Source organism: Dermacentor silvarum, chromosome 4 (genome assembly GCF_013339745.2).
Source record: "Dermacentor silvarum isolate Dsil-2018 chromosome 4, BIME_Dsil_1.4, whole genome shotgun sequence".
Taxonomy (NCBI): Eukaryota; Metazoa; Arthropoda; class Arachnida; order Ixodida; family Ixodidae; genus Dermacentor; species Dermacentor silvarum.
Genome location: NC_051157.2, coordinates 146,406,948 through 146,432,173, shown reverse-complemented (window position 1 = coordinate 146,432,173; position 25,226 = coordinate 146,406,948).

The window sequence follows — 25,226 nt, the reverse complement described above, 5'->3', positions numbered from 1 at the left end:
TACAACCTTATCAGATTTGTGAGGTCATAGCAGCTCGCGCTGCTATGACCTCACAAATCTGATAAGGTTGATATGGATCGATAAAGGTAAGGGTTGGGTCAAGTCGGATAAGGTTGATAAGGACAGATGAGGATTGATAAGGATCCGTTTGATTGCGATAAAGTGGATAACGACTGATAAGGTTTGATAAGCATCGGAAAGAGTCCGATAAAGTTGATAACAACCGGCGAGGGTTGATAAGGGTCGGACGGAATCCAATAAAGTTGATAACGGCAGATAGGGGTTGATAAGGGTTGTATCAAGTTTGATAAAATCGATAATGACACCGGGCTGCGTGGAGATGAGCAAGTGGCACAAAGCTTACGCCTATTTAGACAACTCTGGTGTAGTTCCTGTCGTAATATTTTTGTGTTCCCCTATGACGTACCTGGCTATAATTTTTTTTAGTTCGATCCATAATCACGTTTATTAGCACAAGAGCGACTTAGACTATACTGCGCCAACCACAGGCTCTTAGAAAATCAAGCGTAAATACAGCGAAACGCTGCAATACTTTACAGCTTATGTAAAAAGCCTGTTTCATCTAAATAGCTGAGCAAGTCAGTCAGCGTCACCAGTGAATCGTCTCCCAAAATTAGATTGAGGTGTAAAAGCATTAGTGGCTGAAACAATTTTTGAAAAGGTTTTCGTCTGTTAGTTTCAATCTGTTATATCTGCGGTTAAAATGTGCGTCACTGTTAACGGTTCGTGGCACTTCACGCATATTGATGGTTTTTCTTTTATATGAAAAATGTGCGTCACGTGTGTGTGCCCAATTCGAAGTCGACAAAAGATCAATTCAACGAACCGTCCTTGGGGATGGCATTACTTCTAGTCGCCAAGCACCGATTTAGTTAGACAAAGCCTGTTACTTGTGCAACAGATCCATTCGTGTTGCCATTTTGGCGCGAAGGCATTCTGTATCGCTCGGATGCTATCTTTAAATGGCATTGTTGTAATCGGTATGTCTTCGTGTGCTGCCATGCATGCAAATTGATCAGCACTTTCATTCCCTGGTATCCGTACATGGCTTGGGCCTCAGCAGAAACGAATGGATCTTCCGTGTTTGATAGAAACCAGCATGTTTAATATATGGCCTAACAGGGATTCACACACGGAGTTTAGATTTAGAGCATTTGGTGGTGGTGGTGGTTAAACTTTATTTCCAAAAAGGGTCCTGAAGGACACCAGACTGTTCGTCAAGGTGTAGAGGGAACCTCCCACGTCGGGACGGGGAGCCCTAGGCTCTCCGCCGCTTCGCGGGCCTTCTGGACAGCCCAGAGTTGGTCTTGCAGCTCGCTGCTCCTAAGAGCGCCGTCCCACTTCTTCTTGTCCTCCAGATAGGAGGCCTGCGTCGCGCATCCCCACAACATGTGTCCCAAGTTCACATGTACACCACATTGCACAATTGAAAGTTCCGTCGTAGTCTGGGTCGATTCGGCTCATACGCCAAGGATAGGGGTACGAGTTTGTCTGTAGCAAGCCGAGAGTCACCGACTGTGCCCTGTTAAGTTCCTTGTTTGGAAGGGAGAATTCTCTACGTCCTAAATAAAAGTGCTAATAATAATAATAAAAGTGCTCGATGAGCTCATTATATGTCTGAAGCTGGTCCTTAAAGGCCTTAGGAGGAGACGAGGGGGTCTGCAGGGGAGCGTGGCTGGCAAGTCCTCGCGCGGTCCTATGAGCGGATTCGTTAAGGTTCCACTGTCCTCCCAAGAAATCGCCTATATGGGCTGGGAACCAGACTATAGAGTGGAGACTAATGCATCTACCTTCCAGTAACCTTGAAACCTTCGCATCCACTACTCCTCTAGCAAAGGCGCGAGTAGCTGCCCTAGAATCGCTAAAGATTACCGAGCGCTCTGGATCTAGCAGAGCGAGTTCAATGGCCATTTGTTCGGCCACCTCCGGATTATTGGTATAAACAGAGTGCGTTGAAGACTCTTTCGTGGGCGTCTATTATGGCTACCGAAAAAGCTTTGCGACTGGCGACCTGAGCGGCGTCTACGAAGGCAGCTTCTGTGGAATCCGTAGCAGCCTCGGCAAGAAGAGCCTTCGCGCGGGCGAGCCTTCTCCCTTGGTTAAAGACCGGGTGGACGTTCCTGGGAAAAGGACGAACTACAATCGCGTCCCTGATTTCTTTACTAAGATGTCTGACGTTATCCTTTTCAAATTCTGTAAACATGCCCATAGTGACCAGGATGTCTCTGCCAGCTCTGGTGCCTGACAACCGGACGACCTGTGCTGTGCGCTGAGCCTCAGCGATTTCAGCTAGAGTATTGTGAACTCCTAGTTTCGAAAAAAGCTCGGTGGATGCGTTCAACGGTAGCCCCAGGGCTACCTTGAAGACTCGACGGATTGTAGTATTGAGTCGTTTCTCTTCTGTTTTTTTTTCCAATTCAGCATAGCCGCAACATAACTAATATGACATAGGACGAAAGCGTGTATGAGCCTAATGGCACATTCCTCGCTCATATCTTTATTTCTATTTACAATGCGTCGAAACATTCCTAGAGCATTCTCCACTTTGTCAGTTATCTTTTGTATCATCAGTCCATTGTATCCGTTACCCTCAATAGTCATTCCTAGGACTCTGATCGACCGTACTTCAGGGATGCGGTTACCATTTATGTCAAAGAGCACGATATGACGTCGACTATCTTGCTCCCAGCCCTTGGGTTTTCGTCCTGGCTTGGAAGGACGGTAAAAGAGCAATTCCGATTTCCTCGACGAGCATTTGAGGCCTGATGGAGAGAGGCAGAGTTCCGTGGTCCTAATAGCCTCCTGCATTCGAGCCTCCAACTCTCCGTCGCTGCCTCCAGCGTTCCATAGAGTAACATCATCGGCATAAATGGTGTGTTCAACCCCTTCAATGTCCAACAATGCTTTGGCCAGCTTGGCCATCACCAGATTGAACAGGAAGGGAGACAATACCGAGCCCTGTGGAGTGCCCCTGTCACCCAGCTCATAAAGTTGTGATTTTAAGTCGCCAATGTGCAAGGAAGCGGTTCTGCCGCTCAGAAAAGATTGAATATAGCGGAAAAAACGTTGACCAAGATTAAGATTCGGAATGGCCTGGAGAATTGCCGTGTGGCGTACAGTGTCGAAAGCCTTCTCTATATCAAGACCGAGTAGGACTCGGTCCTACTCGGTCCTATACAAGAGCATTTGGTGTATTTGACTGCATTGCTGTGCTTATCCGCAATAATTTTTTTACTACCGTCCATAGGCACAAAATTCAGCAGTGAAGGCAGACGGAAAATCAGGTAATCACCGCATAGCGTCGTGCGGGGGCCGCACCCCCAATATGGCACCACAAAAATTGTAAAAAAAAATATTCCAACGGAGAAGCGATTGCGCTCGGTGCCCCGATGCCGCGTCCGCGCATCGGCGAATTTTCGCACGTTGCGTACTTCCGCGTGCCGCTACTTCATCTCGAAGTGTCATCTAGTGTCTAGAATACTCTAGTAGTGGCCCTTACACAGGGCCGAACCAAAAAGGTTCGGTCTCGTGGAAGGACCGCATCTTGTCAAAATTGGGAAAAGAAAGTGCGGCTCTTACACGAGTCTGTACGGTACTTGATAATCAATTGTTTGTCACTGCCTCCACGCCCACGTATTCTTGTGTTTTCAAGCCATCGGTTTAAAGCTTAGTGTAATATTTATATTTCTCCTGAAGAACGCGAAGCTGTTGTACAAAAGAGGTAGAAGCTCGTACAATCTTTTGTACGAAGCTCTTGTACGTTGCACAAGACCCGCAGGTGGTAAAAAATATCCTAGGGTCCTGCATTACGGCGTCTCTCACAGCCACAGTGTTGCTTAGGGAAGTTACTCAATCAATCAATGAATCAACCAATCAACCAACCAACTAAACCCCCCAAAAATGTCTGAAAGATAGTAAACATGCAAAATCTCAATAAGCGTGCACTAGCAACAGCCTCAACTTTGAATCAACTCCTACAGGACTGCAGCTGTTTACGAAGGCAATCTTCAGCTGCAACACTGAAGTCCACATAGAGATAACTTTAGCCTGCAGAAGTTCAATCTAAAACGAACTTGAAATTTCTCTTTTGGTGGGCGGAATCGACCTCATGTGATATGTGTTCAGACACGCGCCACGCATAGACTTCGCTGCGGGGCTGCTAGATGGCGAAGCATACCCATAGGGAAGCACGGGAGAGGAGCCTGGTCACAGTACACGCTCATTCATGGCGCGTTTCGGTGGTGGCAACACGGTGGGCCACTAAATTGCTTCACTGCTAGGCGCATTAACGTGGGCAGTCGTGCTGACACTGTTTTAGAGGTAATTTTCGCTAAGGAGATCATCCGACGCGGCCATCCAACTCTACCAAGATTCATTAGGGAGTTCTCAAATAGATGGTGAAATGGTCGAGCTAGAAGTGATGTATTGCAAGCACCACGCACTAACAGGCAAGAACGGCAAGGAAAATCACTTCGCTAACCACGAGGCATCGCGATAAATGCACGCGTGAAGTAGCTGAATGTTTTCACGTGTATAACGATTGGGTGTATGCATCAGCCAGTACGATAATCGTATCTGTTATATATTTATTATTTGGTTTGAAAACAAAAATACACTTGCTAGAAAGAAGAGAGCAAGATGCGGGCTGGCAAGTACCACAGAAACGGGCACAAGTACGCCTGCCCAGTCTTCAAAAAGAGGGGTAAAGAAATTTAGAAATGAAAGATAGAAGGAAGGGAAGCACATAGGGCTTTTATTGCTGACTGATGACTTTCGTTCATCTGATATTAAAGGGTTGTCTTGATTTGCTATCGTATCTATTAGGACGTTTTTCTGGATGAACATTCAGTTGACAGACCGCAATCGTCCTGTGTGTTTTCGCTTGCCGACTTCGTTTGCTTGCTGACTACTTGTGATGGAGCTTAAGAAAAATTGGCACAACCCATCTCACGATGACGGTGACACAAGGTATTGCCACCATCGAAACGAGTTATATAAGAGGTGTACTGCAGTAGGACTCCTGTTTCGCGCCCAAAAACACTCAGTGACATCTAGCGCCGCCACCGCGACACCTCGATTGGCATCCGAAATGCATGGCTCGCTAATGCGTGCGAACGCTGAGAAACAGGGTTTCTTTCTCGCACTTCTTTCTGGACACGCTCCGCCATCTAGTGGCACTGCTGAGAAGTGCGCGAGTAGCCTCCGAGACGATAAGCGCGGCGCGCGGATGCCTGCGAACGCTGAGAATTGTTCCGTCGCTTCCCGCACTCTCAGTGGGACATACTCAGCGGCCCAACTGGCGACATGTTCACTGAAGAGCGGCACATAGCCCAGTGCGTTCATTGGTGCATTCACATACCCAGTGCAGTGCATTCACATTCAAGCATAACCAGTGCATTCACATACGCAGTGCACTCAGTTGGCGTGAAAGGCGTTCATGAACAGCTGCCGCTACTTAGTGCATTAGTGGCTCAACCAGCTAATGCGTCGGTTTGCTGTCCTTGAGGAACCCTTGTGACGTGGGTTCTATTCCACCCAGCATTCCCAGTGGCACATACCTAGTCACCTAAGTGGGCCTCACGCATGTTCATTGAAACGCGGCACACACTTAGTGACCCAAGTTGGCATGAAATAGGTTTATTAAAGAACAGCGCCGACCAATACAGTGGCCGGTACGGTCTGCTCCAAGTCGGTGTCAAAGTGTTTCTCCGAACAGCGGTGCCTCGCAGTTCCGCACATACAGTGAGCCATGTCGGTGTGAAAGGGATCCGTTAAAGAGCGGCGCGTATCTACACATTGCAGATACTCGGTGACCCAAGTTGGTCTGATCGTTGGTTTGAAACCCTGTTACCTCAGCACAGCAACCCAATGCGCTAACCATTCGACCACGGACTACGCAGTGATCGAAGTAGGCGGGAAAACGGTTGGATACATGCATAGATAAAAACTTACAAACATAACCCGAGGAACATGCGTGAAGTACCCTAAGAATGATAACACATTTAATGCGTACGCAAGCGACTTCACGCACTCCTGTGACTTGGCGCACGCAAGCGACTTCACGCACTCCTGTGACTTGGCGCACGCAAGCGACTTAGCGTACGCAAAAAGCCGAGTTCCTTAGTGCTATTTTTGCGTTCTATTAGTGTGCATGGCCCATGACGTCCTCTAGCTCTGGGTCCGCTGTTTCTCCAAATGTATGTTGTAACTTAGACTACTGTGGGACATGTGTTCCCAAGGCGCACTCAATTCACGTAATAAGTCTTCTCGACTGCCTTTGTCGATCACTGCAGAATCTCTCTCGGGATCCTAATCCACTGGTGTAGGCGGGCTTTAAATAGCTGATGTTGCCACGTGACCTGTCACGCGCCAGGATAGAGGCTTGAGACAAAACTCGTAGCAGCTTATGTGAAAGGGAGCATGCCGCGGAGGTCGTTCACCAGTTTCCTGAATGCTCATTGACGCCACAAATGACAGGCACCGCTCGTAATGTTCACAGGGCGGCTTCGATGCCAGCAGGAAAGTCTTCCAGGTGACCTGCCCCAGCTACATGAGGAGCGGGTGCGTCTTCACGACAGTCTTCGAGTATCCAGCTCCGAGCGGCCTGCAGGGTCAACCCACGTGAGTGATACTTTTCGTGATTTCCGCTCCTACTACAACGCGCGACAGCGACCCGGTCATGTACCTCAGTCGCAGAACTATTGGTGTAATTTTGTGGTTACGTTGACAGTGGGTGTATCAGAGGGGCTAAGTTACATAAAGAAACCGCAACAGGAAGCGACGGAAGTACCACCAACGATGACCTTCACTATAAGCTACCTAAGTAAAATTGCGCAGCCGTGCACGTTGGTGGATGAACTATAATGAATTGGAAGGAAACAGTGCTAAAAAAGGACAAAAGAAGATAACACTACCCAGCTTGCTGTTACTGCCAACTGAAAAATGGTGTCTTATATACCTCCGAAAACTTGTCATATTCTTCTCTTGTGCAGTTCTAAGCGCTGTTCGGGTCGCAAACATATATCAACTTGCTCACCTAGTCGTGTTATTGTACTTAATGAACGCTTCGCGCAACTTTAAGAGTCAATGCACAGCTGAAGTGGTTTATGGGCGCCGCTTCTGCTAATAAATTCTTTGCAGAATGTAGCACAATGTCGCGCTGACTCCGGCAATCTCGGCGATGTCCTGCAATATCCGCCTTTATCACCGATAAAATAGGTGTCGCCTTCGAGTGTATGGTGTACAGGTTGTCTGACACTAAGGGACCGGCTGAACACAAATTAAACAGCGGTTACCGCATAACATGGGCGGCAAGGGAGTCTAGCCTAGGTGGGGAAGAGCCTGGACAGCGATTAACATTTTAACTGAATCGATGCCTGTCGCGGCGAGCCTAGCGCGATTTGGAGCTCTGTGGGCAAGGGCGACCTTACATAAGGCCTTTCTGTACTTATTTAACTTATTTTCATGATACCACATTCAAGTCTATGTGAATAATGGTGACGACACTACTACAACTAGCATTATTAAAACCGACCTTTGGGGGGACGTGTGAACTATCTTCAGTTCAGCACACGTGCGAGACCACTGTTTAATAAATTTACAGCTATTTTGACATTACCAATCCCAACCTATTAAGGCCTTACGATGTTTAGAATGAATGAATAGAGAAATGCTTGGCTTGGAATGACTCCGACGCGCCTACGTCGACATTAACCAGATGACTGGGGAAGGGTCGTTGAATGTGGTCGGGTACTACGCCTAGTTCGCCGACATTCAACGCGATCTGGCGGAAACGGTCGCACGCAATGGTCCGGTGAGGCCACGACTTATAACGCTCGTTTTTGTTTGCTTTCCAGCGACCACTACTCGATTTCTCTTGGTAAGTTTAACCAGCACGAAGAGACATTTGTGAAACTGCTCTTTCGCGGAAAAGACGAAGTGAAAGTGGAGCAACGCCACAATGGAAATATAATGGCCCTTGCAACTCGCAACGACAAGGCTATAGAAGGCTTACATGTTCTCCAGTTCCAGAGAGAAAACGTAAACTTGAAGGTATGTAGTAACTTCTTGCGGCCTCTGCTGTCAGACGCCTCCATCATCTAGTTTTTTCCTTATGAACTCAACCTGAAGTAGTTCTACACCACGGCAACTAGTTTTGGGGGAGGGGGAGGTGGGAGGGACGGAGGAGTTCGGGCTAGCAGTAGCACACCAAGTTCAAACTCGCTGTGTGACTTGTCTAGAAACAACTCAAAAAGAAGAGAATAGTCGAAAACGATAATTGTGTGGCGGCAGCCAGGTCGGTATAAAGCTGTGGTTCGTAGCCAACTACATTCTCAGTAGACAACTACTCTACCGATGTGAACGAAATTTAATGCATTTGGGAGAGAAAGCCATGTTCCAGGAACCGTACGCAGCAGAATTGTGATTTAGAACTTTATACTATTTACAAAAAATTGCATAATATTGACAAGTTAAGAAAGAAAGATTTGAATCACCCAGTATCGCAGTTCTTTTTAAACTGCCCCTGTTAGACAATCTCAAACAGAGAACAGCGATATGTTAATTGACATGTCACGCAAGTTGTTACAATGCTTACGAGAATTTCGCAAACTGCATAACAAAAATAATGCTATACTTGAAACCGATTTAAATTATATAAATCCCCGCAGGGGCGTCTGCTTCAGCATGCGTTCGGTGTGCGGCGACACTACGGACCCGAGCACACGAGGGTTGGACCCTTCCGCGTCTAGCCGTGCGCGGCTTAGCCGTGTCCGAGGAAAAGGGGATCCTGGGGGTTGAGCCAATGCCGAGTGTTTCGACCTTTAAGGCCCCTAGGCGGAGGCAACACACCCCTTTGGCCTCGGCTTCACGTTGACGGCACCCCCGGACTGACTCACCCGGGGGAAGCCGGTAGTCGCCTTTTCCTGTCCCCCTCTCTAATCTTCGTCTTTATCTCTCACTTTTATTCTTTCGTGTCTTCTTTCCACTTCTTCTTCCGAATTTCCGGGCGGCAAGGGTTAACCGTGTGTAATGTATCCAGTCTTGGGTATGTACATTAGGTTATAGTGGCGGTGCATAGCTGGCGTCTGCAGGTTTCTCGTAACATGTAGCGTCCCCTTGTTGGGCTCGGTGGTGGGTGGCTACCACCGCAGCCGAATTTTAAAACCATATTATAGCAGAAGCGTTCCCCTGACTTCCAGATGGGCCTCTGAAAAGAGGTCGCACCGATAAATTCTTTCAATTTATCCTCCGAACTGACCTAGACACCTTCCCAATGTACCATGTAAACTAAATTAAAAATGGGGTTTTACGTGCCAAAACCACGATCTGATTATGAGGCACGCCGTATTGGGGGACGCCGGAAATTTGGACCACCTGGGGTTCTTTAACGTGCACCTAAATCTAAGTAGACGGGTGTTTTGGTATTTCGCCCCTATCGAAATGCGGCCGCCGTGACCGGGATTTGATCCCGCGAGCTCGTGCTCAGCAGCCCAACACCATAGCCACTAAGCAACCACGGCGGGTAAGTATACCATGTCCTTCATAGTGAAGGCAACACAAGCGTAACAAAACTCTCACCCTTTTTCACGGCTGTCACCCGTTCGCCGTCGGCGCGAAGTCGATCGACGGGGTATACAAGCCGGTTGGTCCGTTCCGTACTCAAGCGAACACAGTGAAAGAATCAGAGTAGGGAGTAAAAAAAAGACATTTATCGACTGACAACGATACACAAATTAATAAAATAAAATACTAAAACAAAATAACACAAGAAAACTAACACACCTGAACTTATATAGCCCGATGACGATAAAGCAATATGACGACCGATTAACAGTGGATATAAAAAATGAAACAGGGTGTGCATCATATATACAAGAATACACTTAACGGTAGTTCACTAAAACAAACTTCAAAAGAAAAGAAATGATGTCATAAGCGTGGCCGGGCAGCAGCAGCAAGTCCTTAAACCGTGAAGTCGGCGCGCGAAGATTTCCCGAGGAATGCCGGCGAGCCACTCTTGTTGAGGTGGATGCGATTGCTGAGCTGGGTTTCCCGGGGGTCTAGATCTGACGACTTCCCTCAAGCAGGTTGAGCTAACTTGAGGCGAAATACCATGAGCTTCGTTGCAGACGTTAGTTTGTCGTCTTGTATGTCAACGAGTTACTCGGAGTTCCGACGTGGCTAGGCGGGCCAGGCGATACTGAACGGCACTAGCCCCCCGACTGCTTCTCAGCAGCTTACAGGTTCAGCTTCTAGACTGATTCGCAGGGCCTAAAACCTGCGCTTAAATAGCCTCCCCTTTCTCTAGTTCCTTAGGTCGGGGAACGGCAGGTATGTGTGACAGTTCACCTAATTATCTCATGAGTCCTCCCGAAAGTCTTGGCCGCGCGCCTTTCAATCAGGGGCGAGGGAACGGATGATCCCCCCCCCCTACAGGCCGCGCCCCACACTACACCACACAGACACACACGTACACAATTGGGTCCGTTGACAAGCAGAGAAGCAACAGTGGCCGCCGGCCATACGGCGCCCCTTAATCGGAGTGTCGCTGTCTCGCAACTATGTCCTACTGTGAGAGACCACGGCGTATTTGGCGCCTGTTATTCTGCGTGTCGCTATCTCGAAACTATGTCGCACCGTGAGACCACGAAGTTTTTGGCGCTCATTAATCTGCTTGTCGATGACTCGAGACTATTCCGCTCCCTGACACCCTCCCTTGTATCAAATACCTCGTAAACACGATCGGATCTAACTACAAAGCCACAAAGATGGCTAGCGGAGACCTCCTCCTTGAACTGACAAAAAAGATCAAGTTGAAAAGCTCGCTCAACTCATCAGTATCGGTGACATTAATCTAACAATCTCTCCACTTCGCTCCCTAAATACAAGCAGAGGAGTAATACCAGAAGAATGTTTGCTGAATCTCGGTGACGAAGAGCTTCTCGAAGGATTCCAAGAGCAAAATGTAATCAAGCTACAACGTATTACACTCCGGCGAAACAACCAACAGGTCTCCACGAAACACGTAATACTAACATTTGGAACCAGTACTGTGACCACTTCACTCTACGCAGGATACTTGAAAATCAACGTATGACGATACATACCGATCCCTAGGCGGTGCTTCAAGTGCCAGAGGTTCGGACATGCGTCACAATCATGAAGAAGCAAAGAAACATGCGCGAAGTGTAGTGCCAACGACCACTCATCTGACAACTGCAATGCTCCAGCACTTTGTGTCAATTGCAAGGGAGACCATCCAGCTACTCGTGGAGCTGCCCTTGCTGGAAAAAATGAAATAAAATTATCGCAATCATCACAAAATAAAAAATATCATTTTATTAAGTGAGGAAAAGGCTAGGGAACTTACCTCAAGTTAGCTATGCCAGTGCGGCGCGGCAGGGGGCAGCGGCACACCGGCTTGAGGAGTCTACAGGGTCCACGCACAGTGTTCCCGTAGAAACTCCATCCTGCCCCCTTGATGGCTGCAGCCAGTGCTGCGCCATCATCATCGAAGACGAGCCCGCAGACCACAGTGTCGCAGGGCCCAAAGTTGAACCGAACTTCACGGCCCGAGACGCGCGTTTCGGTGCCTGGCTCTCGATCATCCAGCGCGTCGGAGAAGGCAATGGAGGTCGACTCGAAAACCCCGGTGTCATCGGCGCCAAAAGATCCGCGCTCCCTGGAGCGTGACAACAAGGAGAAACTTCTTGTAACTGCGCCGAGAAAGGGACCGGTAACCTGAATGATTACCGCTCTTGCAAATAGCAGATCCCTCTTGAGACATGGCCCCTACAACTTTTGAATCCATATACATCAATTAGCATTCTCAATACCATCACTATAGCTTTTCTCATACATTGGAATTGTAGAGGCCTGATCAACAATTTAGGTGACATTTAAGAATTACTAAACAACCTCTCACCTGTAGCATTTTACTTACAGGAAACATATCTAGGCCTTAAATACGCACATTTCCTTAAAGGTTTTACTGTTATACGAATAGACCGCGAACACTCCAGCCGTCCTATCTGGAGGAGTCGCTATTGTTTCGCAAAGCGGCATCCCCATGCGCAATGTTGTAATTAATACCCCGCACGAGGCTGTAGCTAGCACCGTTTTATCGTACACCTTTGTCCGTAAAGTTTCGAGACTGATTTATTTTCTTCTCTAGAAATGATTCCGCAAAACAAATGTTGGTGCGTATGTGTAGTGCCATCTTTTCGGGCTAACCTGAGCTATTTATGGTGATTGCTGTGGCAGCCGTAGATGGCACTACATGTAGAAAAATACGTTGTCACTAGTCGTCTGCGCACTCTACTGTGAGTAAATGTGGAGAGGTGGACGTCCACCTCGAACAGCATGCACACATTAAATTCTGTGTGAAGCTTGGCAAGATAGCTCCACAGACAGACGTATGAGCTCCTTCGTGACGCTTACAGCAACGAGACATTATCACGGGCGCGAGTTTTCGAGTGGCACAAGAGGTTCGTTTCAGGGGAGAACGTCGGTGGAAGACGACAGAAGGCAGGGGTGCCCTGCAACCTCACGGAATGAAAACAACGTGGCTCAGACCAGGGAGATCGTACAGCAAGACCGCACCATTACAGTCCGCATGCCTATCGGATGCTCTCATATTAGTAACATGCCACCAAATTTTGCGTGAGAACCTGGGAAAACGAAAGCTGAATGCCAGACTTGTGCCGCACTCCCTCACACAGGTCCAGAAGGACACGCGATCACCTGTGAGCGCTGATTTGCTCTCTGATGCAGAGAAGGTTGCTGTATTCGTCGACAGCATCATTGCTGAATACGCTACCATGGTGTTTTCAATGCGATCCTCAAACAAAGAGGCAGAGCGCCCAATGGTTGTCCACAAGCTCTCCGGCGTCGAGAAAGGTGCGGCGACAGAAGACCAAAACAAAGACGACGCTTATAGTTTTTTTTTCGATGGCAGAGGTGTCATACACCACGAGTTCGTCCCACAAAGGCAGATGGTGCATCATCAGGAGTTTTGTATCCGCTTGCTCCAACACATGCGTGATGCACTGTGACGCCGTCGCCCTGACTTATTAGCGTCTGGACAATGGAGCCTTCTCCACGATAACGCAAGGCCGCACACTGCTCTCAGCGTGACAAAAGTTCTCGCCAAGCACAGCATTACTGTACTTCCCCATCCGCCATACTCGCCTGACCTCTCCCCATGCGATTTTTTCCTGTTTCCTCGTTTGAAGAAAGCCCTAAAAGGTCGCTGGATGGGGAGCATGGAGGCCAATCGAGACGCCACGACAAAGGAGCGCACAGCCCTGCAAAAGAAGCGTTTTCCAACTGTTTCCAAGACCTCAAGAAGCGTTGGAAGCTGTGCAAAGAGTGCAAGGGAGACTATTTCGAAGGGATGCTGCACAAATGATGATGATGTATGGGGTTTCATGGCGCAAGGGCTAGATATGGCCCAAGAGCGCCAGGCACGGGGTGATGAGTTTTCAATGAGGCGTTTATGCGATGCAAAAATTAGCTATGAACGTGGATCTAGTATGGCTGTAAAGGGCCTAAAATCAGTCGCTGCACCTTTCACAAAATATATCAGTATTAAAATAATGGCAATGAGTGCAGGTTTGCGCTATGACCATGAATGTTTTGTTATGAAGGAATGGTGTAAACACGTTGATGACAGAAGCACAAGTGCCTCAACAAGGCCCTTGAACCTAAGGGCTAGGAGGCAGGTGCTCTACAAAAGTGCTGTCGCAGCAGTAGTAAGAGGATATGCTACGAATACCTTGGTCTGATAACTGGCAATTTACCAACTTCATGTAAAAATATAAAAGCTACTTTACTGTCAAAAATCGGTTCTATTCCGAGAAACATTGCAGGGTGAAGGGGAATGTGTTGTCCTGTATACAGGGACAAAATACTTTTTCATCTGATCTTCGAATTCCCGACACTCTAACAAGATGTGAAGGCACCGTCAGCGCCTCGCCACATCTATCACAGACAGGAGGTGCATCATTGCTCAGCAAGTAGGAGTGAGTGCCATATGTGTGCCCTATCCTAAGACGACAGAAAATAACCTCGGATGTCGCACTTCGTTATAGGTGGCCAATTTCCTAAGTTTGGCTTAACAACATGTAATTTATTATGGGTTTCAGCGTCCCATGTGTGTTGCCAATAGCTCCTAATTTTCTTGCGTAAGAAAGGTTTCAAGTCTGTGGCCGGGACTGCTACGGTATAATTGCTCAGATTTTTAGTGGATGTAGCAACATGGTCGGCAAGCGTATTACCCTCGATGTTTCTGTGTCCCAGGAACCCATCATATGATGACATGCTGGTTAGACATACATGTTGTGCACAAGATTGAATAAAGATCATTGAGTATAGGATTCTTCCGTTTACAGAATGTCATTAGAGATTTTACGACGCTTAAAGAGTCTTTAAATATAACAGATTTTGGTAGCTTTGCTTTCTTAATATGCTGTACAGCTGACATTACTGCGTATGCCTCTGCAGTGAAAATACTTGTTTCCGGGTGCAGGACATTCGGCTCCGAAAACGATATGCCAACGGCTGCATAAGACACACCAGTATGAGACTTAGATGCGTCAGTGTAAAATTCTCGGCACGAATGTTTTGTCTGAAGTTCGAGAAAATGCATGCGAATATGTGCTTCTGGAGCGTGTTTTGTAACATCTATAAACGATGTGTCACATTCTATGACCTGCCAGTGCCACGGCGGCACGAGTTTCGCAGGAGCAATTAAATGATGATCGAGGAGTGGCATGCCCATTTCTTTGCTGAACTCCCTTATACGCAATGAAAAGTGTTGTCTCGCGGCAGGTCGGTGCTGGAAAAGTACTGCACATGATGTATCGTTTACGGTCGAATGTGAAGGATGTGCACAGTTTGAATGCACTTTTAGAAAATATGTAAAACTGCAGTACGATCTCTGCAGATGCAGATACCACTGATAAGACTCTACGTAGAGGCTTGGTATCAGACTTGTCCTGAAGGCACCGGTCGCGAGGCGAATTCCTAAATGATGGACTGCGTCCAGCATTTTCAAGGCACTTGGTGTAGCCGACTGATAAACTATGGATCCGTATTCTAAGCGCGTGCCTACGAGGCTCTTGTGCAAGGTCATAAGGCACTTCTTGTCACTGCCCCAGCTTGTGCGTGACAGAACTTTTAGTAGGTTCATCGTTTTTAGGCATTTTCTTTTGATGTATTTTATGTGCGCAATGAACGTTAGCCTGGAGTCTAGTATTACGCCCAAGAATTTGTGCTCGCTCTTCACCTGTAGACGTTCCCTGTTAAGTTCTATGCTTGGTTGTGGAACCAAGCCTCTCTTCTTCGAGTAAAGAACGCATGTACTCTTTGTAGGATTTATTCTAAACGCATTTTCGTCCGCCCATTTAGAAATCTTGTTTACCCGCTAGGGTGGCTCAGTCAGCTAAGGCGTTGTGCTGCTGAGCACGAGATCGCGGGATCGAATCCCGGCCCCGGCGGCCGCATTTCGATGGAGGCGAAATGCAAAAACGCCCGTGTTCTTTCGTTGTAGTGCACGTTAAAGAACCCCAGGTGGCCAAAATTAATCCGGAGCCCTCCACTACGGCGTGCCTCATAATCAGAACTGGTTTTGACACGTAAAACAGCAGAAAGAAGAAATCTTGTTTAAACCGATCTGCACTTGCCGTTCACAAATTGCAAGGTTACAAGACTTATAACCTATCTGGACGTCGTCTACGTAAACTGAGTAAAACATTGTATGCGGTATTGCTGAGCGCAAAGAATTCAGTTTCACAATGAACAGCAAGCAGCTAAGCACCCCACCTTGAGGAACGCCGGTCTTCTGGATGAATGGCCTAGACAGAGCAGTGCCAACTCTCACGAGGAATGTGCGTTTAGACAGGTAGCTCTCGATTATGTTTAGCATGTTTCCGCAGATACCCATCAAAGAAAGATCCTATGAAATTCCATATCGCCAGGTAGTGTCTTAGGCTTTTTCCAAGTCTAAAAATACTGACAAGAAGAGTTGTTTGTGTATAAACGCATCTCTTATATTTGACTCTATGCGGAGAACGTGATCTGTCGTTGACCAATCTTCCCTGAAACCGCACTAGTACGAATCAATCAATCAATCAATCAATCAATCAATCAATCAATCAATCAATCAATCTTATTTCCAACGACAGTTGGGGGTCCCTTAGGCGAAAAGCGGTAATAACACCACTTGAAAATGCCTAAGGGCCCACGCACATGACAGCGGTATTAAAATACATACTTTCAAAAACAAATTTACAATAAGAGAAAAAAAAGATGCAGGTAAAAAAATTTAAAAGAGGTTGTGCAAATACAACAATGGAACAGTAGAACAAATGAGGATATATAAGTACACTACAGGACGGTTGTGCATTGGAGCTGAAATATTCGGAGTTCATGTGAACACATATAAAATGACGAAAACAATAAACGCGATATAACGAGTCATGAAGCATTCTTGATCGTTGTCGAAGAGTATATTATAAAAAAGTTAAGACAAGAGTTAGAAAAAATTCACGCATTTGTTTTTTTTGTAAACGTAGAAAAGTTGGCATCTATCTCTTCATATTTATTAAGTAGGGATGGCATTGTGAATCTAAGAGACTGCAAAAAATAGGTGGTGCGCGAACGAGGAACAAGCCACCTGTCGGCGCTGCGGGTGCGTGAATCAGTGTAATGCATGCTTATGTTAGCTGAATCTTTAATAAACGCTCTGAAATGTTCCTTTACGAAGAAATACGCATACATTAAACGAAAATCGAATATGCGTTTCACACTGATTATTTTATAGCGAGCAAACAATGTACCTGTAGAACTATTGCGCGGGACGTTTGCAATGTACCGAAGTGCTCTCATTCTGCAATAGGATGGATGGATGGATGGAAAACTTTAATGAACGTCCTGAGGTACGCGACTCAGCGCGCAGCGGGCCGCTCCCACGTTGGGACAGTCAGGCCATAGGTGAATTGTTTTTATGTTACTTAGAGTTGTGGTGCCCCAGACTAACAGGCAGCAATTTATATGGGAAGAAAACAGAGCGTGATAAATCTGAAGTTTAGCTTTTTCTGGAAGAAAGTGCCTGCATCGTGACAGAACACCAGCAGCACGTGATAATGATTTATTCAGTGATTCAATATGACAAGTCCATGTCATATGAGCAGAAAAAGTCACACCCAGAACTTTGCTTCTCTACTACTTCAACGGGTATTCCCTCAAGCGTTAATGATTGGTTCACGTTGACCTCCATGCCTCTGGATCTGAAAAATACAGCTTTTGTTTTTTTCGCATTTATTCGTAGCCCATTAGCAGTGGACCATTGCAGCACATGTGGAAGTACACTTTGTGTTCTGGCAACAATTTCAGTTGGATTTTGTCCAGAAACAAAAATACTATTGTCATAGGCGTAGAGTAGGAATGAGGCATAATTGTTTATCTTAACAATATCATTTATGTAGATAATGAAGAGCATTGGTCCTAAAATGCTTCCTTGAGGCACGCCACAAGAAATGGTCTTAGAAGAAAAACAGTTAGCAATTGAACCGCATTGTTTCCTCTCAGACAGATATGAACTAAACAATGAATTATCTACACCACGTATCCCATAAGCGTTTACCTTCCCGAGTAAAATGTAATGGTTTAGGGTATCGAAGGCCTTGCTATAGTCAATGAAAACACCAAGCTTAAGCCTTTTTTTCTTCGATGTTATTAATTATAAATTCTTTTTGAGCTAACAGCGCAGTCTGTGTAGATTTACCACGTTGAAAACCATGCTGATACTCTGAAAGTATATTGTGTTTGTTAAAGAAGCTATTTACGCGGCAACCCGCAGGGGCGTATGCGTCAGCAGGCGTTTGGTCCGTTGCGACACCACGGACCCGAGCACATGAGGGTTGGCCCCTCCTGCGTTTAACCGTACGTGGCTTAGCCGTGTCCGGGGAAAGGGGGATCCTGGGGGTTGAGCCGATGCCGGGTGCTTGGACCTTTACGGCCCCCCGGCGGAGGCAACACACCTCTTTGGCCTCTGCTTCACGTAGACGGCACCCCCGGACTGACCCACCCTGGGGAAATCGGTAGTTGCCTTTTCCTGTCTTTCTCTCTCTCTGCAATCTTCGTCTTTCCCTCTCACTTTCAATCTTTCCTGTCTCCTTCTTACTTCTTATATTCTGATTTTCCAGGCAGCTAGGGTTAACCTTGTGTGAGAGAGCCAACCTTGGTTATATCATATTTGGTTATAGTGGTTGTGTACAGCTGGCGTTGGCAGGTCTTGTTCATAAGAACCCTGTCGCGTCCCCTTGTTGGGCTCCGCGGTGGGCGGCTGGCACCACTGCCGAAGTCACTTTAATTTGTATGGCTTCCTCATACCCCAAACTCCCTGATCGCCCTCTCATAAAAAGAGGGCGCACCGATGAATCCTTCAACTTCTTCACAAAGGTCACCGAAATTTTTCCACGTTTCCACGTGATTCACTGTGAAAACACCGACAAAAAGCGACAAACATTTCACCCTTCTTAGTGTGAAAATGTCTCACGGAGGTCATTGGAAGTGGCTACAAAGCCACCAAGATGGCAAGTGGTGACCTTCTGATTGAGGTAAAAGACAAAATTCAGTACGAGAAACTCACAAACCTGGTGGCATTTGGCGATAAAACCATATCTGTCAGCGCACACCGAACAATGAACACCATCAAGGGTGTGGTTTCAGACAACGACCTCATGGATTTGACTGACGAAGAACTCCTGAATGGATGGAAAGAAGAGAACGTTATAAATGTACAGCGCATAAAAATCAGGCGCGACAACAAAGAACTACCAACCAAACACATAGTACTTACTTTTGGCTCTAGCACACTCCCAGATGCAATAGAAACAGGCTACCTTAAACTGCGTGTAAGACCTTACATTCCAAATCCACGACGTTGCTACAAGTGTCAGAGGTTTGGCCATGCCTCTCAACGCTGCCGAGGACAACTAACTTGTGCGAAATGCGCTGCAAAAGATCACTCTGCTGATGAATGTACTGCTGAGGCCCATTGCGCAAACTGCGATGGCAGCCACCCTGCATATTCCAGATCTTGCGCAGCCTGGAAGAAAGAAAAATAGATAATTACGATCAAAGTCAAAGAGAATATCACCTTCCGAGAAGCACGACAGCGTCTTTCGCCTTCATTTTCAATGAAAACTTCTTTTGCCGAAGTGGTGCAACAGGGGGCAGCATCACGATGGACCCCGGCGGTCGCCCAAGGTACGCGCAGCGTACTGAGGCGACTGCCACCCGCCCCCATGGTGGGAGAAGCTAAGGCTGCCCTGCCCTTCTCGAAATCGGCCACACCAGAGGCCTCCACTAGCGCTGGCAGCAGCCATCGCAGCTCAGAGGCTAAGGAGGACCCATCGACCTCCGGGCTGGTGAGGCCACAGCCTTCGTCCCTCGAGGCGAAGGCTACACGACGTACACATCGCTCGTTAGAGCGAGTGTCCAGCGCTTCGGAAGAGGCTATGGACACTACTCCAAGCAAGGTGGTGCAGTCAGCACCTAAAGAGCGGCCAAATTCTTTGGACCGCTCTAGAAAAGACAGAACCAAAATTACAAGGCCGCAAACGGCTCTGTAGGCTAAAACACTGTAGGCTTACCTCTGTAGGCTTACCTTCACTATGGACACGCAAATTATGCAGTGGAACGTCAGAGGCCTTCTTAGGAACCTCTACGATATCCAAGAACTCCTTTACCAACACAATCCAAAAGTGCTGTGTGTACAGGAAACACACTTAAAATCAAAACATACAAACTTTCTCCGACAGTATGTTACGTTTCGTAAAGATCGCGATGATGCTCTCGCATCATCAGGCGGTGTTGCCATCATAATACACAAAAGCATAGCATGCCAACGTTTGCAGGTACAAACGCCCCTTGAAGCAGTGGCAGTTCGACTTGTTCTTCTAAACAAACTCATCACCATTTGCTCGCTTTACATACCCCCACATTACCACTTACACAAACATGAATTTCAGTCCTTTATAGACGAATTGCCAGAACCTTATCTTGTTCTTGGCGATTTCAATGCGCACAGCAGTCTGTGGGGCGACTCTCGTATCGATGCGCGAGGTCGTCTTGTTGAACACTTTCTTTTCTCGTCTGGTGCGTGCCTCCTGAATAAAAAGGAACCTACATTTACTGTATTGCAAACAGAACACTTTCTTCTTTTGATCTGAGCATAGCTTCCGCGTCTATATTTTCTGAACTTAAATGGGAAGTTACCAAAAATGCTTACGGGAGCGATCACGTCCCAATACTACTGAGAACAACCAAACAAAATGAGTCCTCACCACAAGCCCCTCGATGGAAGGTTGATACAGCCGATTGGGAGAAATTTCGAACTCTTACTAGTAGTATCTCCTGGGCTGACATGTCTTCGTTAGGAATTGATGCTGCTGTGGAGTATTTCACTACCTTCATAATTGATGCCGCTTCTAAATGCATATCCCAAATGAGTAGTGTGGCATGCAAACGCCGTGTCCTATGGTGGAACGACGAATGTAGAAGCGCTCGTAGGAAACAGAACAAAGCGTGGGGGCTGCTACGTGAGTATCCTACTGCGGAGAATCTTGTCAATTTTAAGAAGGTAAAGTCCCAAGGCAGGAGAACGTGCCGACAGGCCAGAAGAGAGAGCTGGCAGAAGCTTTTATCAGGTATAAACTAGTATACAGATGAATCCAAAGTATGGAACAGGGTAAATAAGGTAAGAGGACGACAAACATATTCACTCCCTTTGGTAAGCACAGAGGGCGACAGCTTGGAAGACCAAGCGAACTTCCTGGGCGCACATTTTGAACATGTGTCCAGCTCATCGCACTACTCGGAAACATTTAAACGATACAAAGCCAGAATAGAAGGACAGAAACTGGAACGAAAATGCAAAAAACACGAGGCATATAACGAACCATTAAGATTAGCTGAGCTACAGGCATCACTAAACTGCTGCAATAATTCTGCACCAGGTGCTGACCGTGTCATATATGAAATGCTGAAGCACCTTCCCCATGAAACACAGAAAACCCTCCTTTCCCTCTACAACGCTGTATGGTCTTCCGGCGAGATACCGTCTGCCTGGAAAGAGGCCATGATAATTCCTATCCTGAAACAGGGCAAGGATCCATCGTCTGTTTCGAGTTACCGGCCTATAGCACTAACTAGCTGTCTCTGCAAAGTCTTCGAAAAAATGATAAACCGCCGCCTACTACATTTCCTAGAATCAAACAAACTGCTCGACCCATACCAGTGCGGTTTTCGCGAGGGTCGATCCACCACTGACCATTTGATACGTATTGAGGCGCACATACGCGAAGCTTTTATTCACAAACAGTTCTTTCTGTCTGTATTTCTAGACATGGAAAAGGCCTACGACACCACATGGCGAGTTTAGAATACTGAGAGACCTCTCCCACTTTCGTATACGTGGTAATATGTTAAATGTAATTGAGAGTTATCTGCTGAATCGCACATTCCGTGTGTGAGTTGGCAACGTGTTATCACGACCTTTTGTGCAGGAAACTGGTGTACCCCAGGCAGGTGTGCTCAGCTGCACACTCTTTATCGTTAAAATGAACACGATCCGTGCTTCGTTACCACCCGCTATTTTTTATTCCATCTATGTGGACGATATAGAAATAGGCTCCTATTTGTGAAACTATTTCTCTAAACTATTTGCAAACTGTGAAACCTCGCAGTTTGCGAGAGACAAGTACAGCAGGGGTTGAACAAAGTGTCTAAGTGGGCAGACGAAAACGGGTTCAAAGTAAACCCCCACAAAAGTTCGTGTGTTCTTTTCGCTAGGAAGAGCGGTCTCGTTGCAGATCCTACTATCGAAATGTATGGACAACAAATACCTATGAACAAAGAACACATGTTTTTAGGCATCATACTTGACTCTAAGCTTACTTTCACCCACCACATAAAACATCTCAAGGCGAAATGCCTGAAAACAATGAACTTACTGAAATTTTTATCTCGCACATCCTGGGGCAGCGACAGGAAGTGTCTAATGAATCTTTACAAGAGCCTCATTCGGTCACAATTGGACTATGGTGCCGTAGTATATCACTCTGCCGCCCCGAGCGCGCTAAAAATGCTAGATCCTGTCCACCACCTAGGCATCCGCCTGGCCACTGGCGCATTCAGAACAAGCCCCGTCGAAAGCTTATACGTAGAATCCAATGAGTGGTCACTCCATCTCCAGAGAACATACATCAGCTTCACCTATTTTCTCAAAGTGCACTCCGATTGGGAACATCCTTGTTCAGTAACCATTAATGATTTGAAGTGTGCAACGCTTTTCTATAATCGACCCTCTGTGAGGCGGCATTTCTCACTGCGTGTAAGAGAACTCAGCGAAGAGATGGATGTCCCACTTCTAGAACATAGCCTAATGCCTCCAGCTAAGATGTCACCGCCCTGGGAGTGGCAGGTGATGGAGTGTGATCTATCCTTTGTAGAGGTCACAAAGCACGCACCCGAGCTCGAAATTGCAATGCGTTTCCGCGAACTTCAATCGAATTACTCGTGCTCGGAATTCTACACCGACGCATCCAAGTCCCACGCTGGCGTATCTTATGCGGCTGTTGGCCCCTCTTTTTCTAAATCTGACGTATTGAACCCCCTAACAAGTATCTTCACAGCAGAAGCCTACGCAGTACTTTCTGCAGTGAAACATATAGACAAATTGAAACTACAAAAGGCAATAATATTCAGTCTCATTGAGTCTTGTAAAAGCGCTAACATCTTTACAAAAGCATAAGAATCCTATTTTTCTTGAGCTTTACTCACTCTTGTGTGACATTTACCAATCTCATAGACATGTAATAATATGCTGGGTGCCTGGTCATAGAGGCATCGAGGGCAATGTGCTAGCAGACCAGTTGGCCACATCAACTACATCCCAAGCTATTAATCCTGCCGCTACTATTCCCTCCACAGATCTGAAGCCTTTCCTACGAAACAAACTGCGAAGCCACTGGCAACGCTTGTGGGACGCCGAAGCAAATAATAAGCTCCACTTGATTAAGCCACGGGTAGGGTTCTGGCCCTGTACAACTAAAACACGATGAACTGATGTCCTTTTCTGTCGTCTCAGAATAGGACACACATATGGTACTCACAATTTTCTATTGAATGGCAATGATCCTCCTACCTGTGGTAGATGTGGCGAGAGGCTCACCGTCCTCCACGTCCTCTTGGAGTGTCGGGAAGCCGAAAGAGAAAGAAAAACATTTTCCGCTAGCATATCGCTATTGTGTCCCTCTCCATCCCGCTATGTTTCTCGGTAAAGAACCGCTTTTTAGCACCAATGCAGTCCTCGCATTCTTGAAAGATGTTGTGCTGCATGTTATTAGCCCAATAAGTTCATAGCACATCCTCTCTCCAGAGGATATTGCTGTGATAGTTCTTTTCTTTTTATAACACATACCTCCAGGCCCTTGTGTTTCAAGGGCTGTGTTTAGGCACTTGTGCTTCTGGCCAAGTCTAGCATCTTTATTATTTTGTAAGTCGTATCATTGCTTCGCAATGCATTGTTCATGTCCTTAGTACACATAATCAGTCACTGCCATAATCTTATTACGTATACGTTTTACGCACTTTACAGCGACTGTTTTTAGGCCCCTTTACAGCCATGTCACATCTAGTGTTCATATAGTTCACTATTCATGTACCACTATCAAACCACTACCATCTTCTTGGCGCTCTTTGGCCACATCTGGCCCTTGCGCCAATAAACCACAATAATCATCATCCTATTTACGCGGCAGAATATTATTTTATCTAATACCTTAGAGAATACAGGTATTATTGAAATTGGTCGGTAATTATTAGCATCATTAATATCTCCACTTTTAAATATAACAGAAACTTTTGCGATTTTCATGAGATTTGGGAAATAGCCAGACTGAAAGACTAGATTAAACACGTAAGCTAGAGAAGGAGCAAGGAGGTCAATTACGTGCTTAATCGTTTCTACCTGAAATCCACCGACATCGACAGCTTTACTGTTTTTTAGGGAAAGAAATGTACGTAATATTTCTGCTTCATATGTAGGTGCGAGAAAAATTGTGTCAGTATTATAGTAAGGAATATGAGTATGAGCAATGCTTCCCAGTGGTTGCACTGCATTAGCAAAGTGCTCACTGAACTGCTCAGCTAAAGGCACACCGGAAAGTTTGTTCCCGCCAATAGTTATTTCGTTAGAGAATTCTGACCCTTTTTGCGGTTCAGTGCCTGATTGATGGCTTTCCATACTTGCTTTGGGCGCCGTCGATAGATGTCAGAAATCATGTGGTTATAGTTGGAGGTCTTTGCATTTTTCAATGCGGCAGTTAGTTCGTTTCTGTAAGTTTTAAAGGCCTCAAATTCCTTAATATCTCTTGCGCGCAAAAACCTATTGAAAAGGCGACTTTTCTTTCTTGATTATATTGATATGCTCCCGCCCTATCCAAGGTTTTCTTCTTTTTCTGTTAGCTTTGGCGCATACGCAAGGACAAGATTTGTTGTAATGACTAGTGAATATAGATAAGAATTCACGATAGATCTCATTTGGGTCTAGCTTATCATAAACAGAAGACGAATCTTCCCTGAGCATACGCATGTGGAATGACGTAATATTTTCGTTAAACATACATCTATATTTAGCGATATCACGGCAAGTTATTTCTTTTGCAGTAGTTTTAGGAAAAGCAATAAAGACAGAACAGTGGTCACTTACGCAGGCGCATACCGTGCCAGCTGCGGCTACATGTGTCTATGCTGACGATAAACAAGTCCAGTATGAACTGGCAAGTTGTCGTTACGCGTGTCGGCGTATTAATGACGTTATTGTAGCCACAAGCGTAAAGTTTGTTAAGGAATTCCCGGGAGGTCAAATTATCCTTCAGAAGGTTTATGTTAAAGTCGCTGTCGCAGAAACGAGACGAGACAGCTGCGTTCGATGCGAACGAAATCAAGATTCTTCTTTTTCTTTTTATTGCTTTTCTTAGCGCGCGCGCCTTTGGAGCCCGCCGTCTTCTTCTTTCTCGTCTTGTCCGCTCCCATGAGTTTCAATAGCTTCCGGCCGCGAAAAGTTTTTTTCTCATCAGTGGAAGCAACCTTCGAGAGTGTAAAGGTGTTGTACAGGTCTCCGAACGAGTCTT